This window comes from Cibotium barometz, chromosome 13 (assembly GCF_041138505.1).
Source record: "Cibotium barometz isolate CiBa-2024 chromosome 13, ASM4113850v1, whole genome shotgun sequence".
Lineage (NCBI taxonomy): Eukaryota > Viridiplantae > Streptophyta > Polypodiopsida > Cyatheales > Cibotiaceae > Cibotium > Cibotium barometz.
In genome coordinates this window covers 6,833,477-6,838,367 of record NC_141058.1, presented here as the reverse complement: position 1 = coordinate 6,838,367, position 4,891 = coordinate 6,833,477, and the positions used below count along the sequence as shown (strand labels likewise).

The window sequence follows — 4,891 nt, the reverse complement described above, 5'->3', positions numbered from 1 at the left end:
TCGTCGATGCTTGAAAGACGGTACTTTAGACGCACTAATGAGGGTCTTGTTACTTGGACCCGAATTGGCAAGTATTGATTGGGAGAAAGTCTATGCAAATTGGGAGCTTGTAAAAGCAAGACGAACGTGTGATTCCTAAACTTAAATTTTGACAGGATAAAGATTTTGTGAGAGAGACAATTATGTGTTGTTTGTCATTACTTTTTACTTTAAAAAGTTGTATTTTAGGATATTCTCCTTCATGTTATTTTTAAACTCATGTTAAAGTACTCAAGGGCCAAGGGTGAACACAAAAAAAATGAAGCCTTAAATTGATAGCAAAGTTACATATTGATGCCCAAGCTAAAGAGGTGTAAATTGTTAAATGAAGTGAAGTGTGAGAAATAGAGGACTGGTTTACTGATGTAAATGGTTCAGTGGTGTACTTAGTTTTCAGCTAATACATATACTTATTATTGATCAAAAAAATTTAATGGAACCGTACAAGGCTTGGGCTTCAAATTTAAGGCCAAGTTGAGGAGCATCAATCTCGATGGCCATTAAATTACTTAGGGTATTTACACACGTGGGTGGAAGCCCACGAAAAAGTTTTGCCCAACCAATCAAATCACTACAATCACCCGCCCATTTGACATTTCTTTACAGACCGTGACCACGCCCATGCACCCTTAGCGTTGATGTGTTTGCTAATTGAGGCCCAACAACCACCGTTCTAGTTCTGGGCGGAATAGCCTGCCCACAGCTCTCAGTTGTAGCCTTTTCTCTGGACATGCAAAGGGTATTGTCGCCCAGCAATTGTTTATCAAAAAAGTGGTTGCCCAAGCTCTCAACCTTTTTCGTGGGCAGCCCATAGTCTGTAAACACCCAGTGGATCCACGAGAGTGAGACCTGCCACGAAACGTCGTGCTACACAGTGGTGGTGGACCAAACCCCGGTGGTGGTCGGCTATGGCACCGTCCCCGCCTGCCAAAAGGTAAAACCCACAACAGGCTTTTCCTCAATGAAAGGCTTATATGACTATGGTGGCTACTGGCAAGCTCCCTCGTGATATAGACGCAGCAGGTGCAATATAACCATTGCGGAGAACAACCCAATAATGACCCGCCAGCAATCTCTCACACACACACATACACACACACACACACACACAGATCTGCACACTGGATTAGGGTTTCTTTATAGAGAAGCTAGGGTTTGGCAAACTTAGGCTAGGGCTTTGGCTGCAGGCGACGAACTGAGGGTTTCTTCCGCCATGTTCCCTCCGCTTATGCTGCTGGGGTTCGCTCTTTTCGCAGTGACCCTGCACTCTGTGAACTTCTTCTTCCACCATCTTATGCACCATGTCGCCATGCGAGCCTGCAGGTAAGCTAACCCTTAATTTGGCTCAGGCTTGCTATCAGCAGTACTGCTCGACCATGGTAACCCATTTCCACTACATTTGTTAATCAAATCTTGATGGGATTTAGTTGATTTCTGACACTGTTGCCCATGATTTGCCCTCTTGTTTGGCTGATGTTTTTCCTTCAACCTTGATGTAGCTTTGGCTTTGGCGTGGTGGCTTGATGTCCTTCACGTAAATTGCTTAGAGATGGGGCCAAAATGGCTTCTCAATGTTGTACTGCTGCAGCTCTTGCTTCCTCTTCCTGGCGAGAAGATGTAAGGAAAGGCGTCGGCGCCATGGAATGGTGGATCAGGCATGTTGCTGTGTGTGATATTTTTGTTTCCTAGAATTTTTACATCAAACAGAGGCTGCTTCCTCTCTATCACGATCGTGATGTGTATTGTCTTAGCAGCATTCTGTAATCTGAGAAGGACAGTATACATGGCCGCATTATGTAGAACGTGCCATATGGTTTTGTTAAAAGTCATAGTGGTGTCTCTATTTTCCTATTTTTTTTAAAAACCTAGTGGCATTATGCATGCCATATGGTTTTGTTAAAAGTCATAGTGGTGTCTCTATTTTCTTTTCTTTTTTTTTAACCTAGTGGCATTATGCACACATGAGTTGCCTAGGCAAGGGGGTGGAGTAAGGAGAGTCCAAGTGGGGAGGTGGGGGATAGGCGATGGGAGTGGATTGAGGAAGCCACGGCTAGGGGCAAGATAGGTTCAGCTTACCCTAGCCTTCTCAAATTGATGGGAGAAAGAAAAAGTTCATCCTCGATTTCGGTTATTACTTACAAGTAGATTAAAGTGTGAAGAAAGGGCTTGTTCAAAATTACAATCCTTTTCACCCATTCAAGCCATGGTGAAAAGGATCGACGTAATGCTCTTCAAAAATAATTTCTAGGAAAGGGTGGACTTATAAACACATTGGACACATGCATGCACACGTACGAGGTCCTTGGGCAAGGGGGTGGAAGGTAGTTGGTGGAGAGGAGAGCTAGGTGAGACCCTTAATGGGCAAGGTGGGGTATAGCTTATAAGGGATGGGTCTGGGTCAATGTTCGAAAAAAACCCGAGTTTAGTGTAATTTGAACCTGCATATTAAATACCTTCAAATTTAAAACTTGAAGGTACAAATACCTCCAGATTTTGAGAAGTTATAAACCTTCAGATTTCAAAAATTTTCTTTTATAAATAATTCCCTAATTTTACATGTAGGTTTTTCACTTTTTGGGAAAACACCTTTTTTTCGAACATTGGTCAAGGTGGGACGAGGAGATGTGGATCTTTGGTAGTTGATTTAACTTTTTGGAACACAGTCCCACTTATTAGGCACTTTGGTAAGTAGCTTCCTATGTCTCCAAGAATTTTAAAAGTAGTTGGGATTAACCTTTATTCACCAACATGCTCTTTCATGCCTATTGCACTTGCTCTCATCTATTATATCTCTCTTGGCATAATTTCTTTGTGGTCATGAGGGAGCCAATTCTTTAAAAAAAAAAACTTTAATCAATCTTTATTCAAGTTGCATTGACACAAAATCCAAAAGTGACTTGGGTGGACTAACACCATATAAACCCCATTTTAGGATTAATAGAAGCACTCTCTCCTACACACGAGTAGTAATAAGTGTCATGAAAAGACACTATAAAAGTCGTAAAGATTATGAGAAAAGTTAGCTAGTGATTAAGCTTATTAGTTAGGTTTTAAGTTTTAGGCACCCAAATTTGAATAAAGTTCCGTTGTATACAAGACACTTTCTAATAATGAAATGGTATAATCTTACTTTGAGCTAAGTGAATTCTTGTCATCTTCTTGCTCTTGCTCTTGCTCTTGCTCTTGCTCTTGTTTATATGTGTATGCGCGCACGTGCGCACGTGTGTGTGTGTGTGCGCGCGTGTGTGTGTGTGAGAGAGAGAGAGAGAGGTTTTTAAGAGAAGATGCTTGTTTGCTCCTAGCATATTTGCCTTTTTATGCTTGGTGTGAAAGAGTGTAGAGAGTGAGAGGTGAGTTCTTGTAAGGAGGTGCATTAAACACCTTGATAGCAAGAGGGTGGCTTGGAAGCTTGGAGCTAGCAACCATTGGTGAAGCTTGGACTTCGTAGAGTTCTTGGTCTTGGAAATAAGGTAAGAATCTCATGACAGTGGTTGTCTGTTTTAATACTTGCATGAATTAGAGAGAGTACTTGGAAGGGTTAAAATGCGCCATAACATTTTTGGTGTTGTTGCTGAGGAACTAATCTTGTTTGTTCTTGCTTCTTAGAGTGCTTAGCTCCTTCCTTGTATGCTTAAAACTCTATATTTTTAGTTTGGTTGAGGTTTGTGTGAAGACATGAGTGGATAAGATTATTGTAGAATATTGAAAAGTATGGTAGAAGTTTGCTTTTTTGTTGATTTTTTTAAATTGAAAGATTGATTTGGGAAACCTGAGGAAAGAAATCCAATCAATTTTTGTTTTAAATTTTTTTGCTTTTTGTGAAAAATTAAGGTGGTGTGTTTTTTAGTGTTTTTTAAAATTACAAAAATTATAAAAAAATATTGTTTAAGTCTTGTTGAAGATTTCATCGCCTTAGATATGGTAGGTAGACTTCAATTTCACATTTTGAGTTGGTGGAAACAACATTTAGATCTGCAAAATCAGGTCAAAGATAGTTATTAGTTTTTTATGCTTGGGATTTTTTTACAACTATGAAAAATCAAAGAAATTTACACCGACAAAAAGTGCCAAAAATCACACCTTGATTTGAGAGATTGCTTTGTTAAAAATAGAATTTTTTATCTTTGAAATCTTATTATCTTGATTTTTTTTTGAGTGAAAACGTTGTGGCTATCTTGAGTTTTTCACACGTAACTATCTCCTAGATAAGAAAATCACGCCAAAATAATAAGAAGATGATTATAGGATCTAGACTGATTATCTAAGTTCATTATAGTGATTGACTGTTATATGATCTAGATTGATTATAAGATCTAGATTGATTGTCTAAGTTCATTATAAGTGAATTTGATACCAAAAGATCAAAAAGTTTTTGGTATGAAAAGTTAGAAATTTTCACGATCGAGAAATTCATGTCAAAATTCGTGAAAACCTAGAAATTTTCACGACGATCGAGAAATTTACGTCAAAAGTTTTTCATCTATTTGGATTGCTAGGGTGACTAAAGGTCATAGCTTGACTATTAAAGATGGATTCTTTCACTAATTGCGCAAAAGCCAGGGCTGATAGGAAGGTTGATGCTCGTACAACGATCAAATTCTTATATGAGTAGAGTATTTCTAGGTTTGGATGCCTGTTGGAGTTGTTGAGTCAAGAAGAATGTGAGGGAGAGGATGAGCTTGAACTCCTTGCAAGAGCAAACACACACACACACACACACACACACACACACATACACACACATGCACACAAGAGAGATGGATGGATGAATTTTGTTCTCTTCTATATACACAGGAGTAGAAAAGCACACAAGAGAGATAGATGGATGAATTTTATTCTCTTCTATACAACC

The 4,891-nt window shown here is 39.1% G+C and overlaps 1 long non-coding RNA gene across 1 annotated transcript; it reads left to right on the top strand.

Annotated features, from left to right (window-relative positions):
- Positions 1–1,077: 1,077 nt before the first annotated feature.
- On the top strand, positions 1,078–1,826 carry LOC147632320 (uncharacterized). The gene is made up of 2 exons (XR_015267162.1): positions 1,078–1,362; positions 1,539–1,826. It is a non-coding gene; the product is annotated as an uncharacterized LOC147632320 (long non-coding RNA).
- The last annotated feature ends 3,065 nt before the right edge of the window (positions 1,827–4,891 follow it).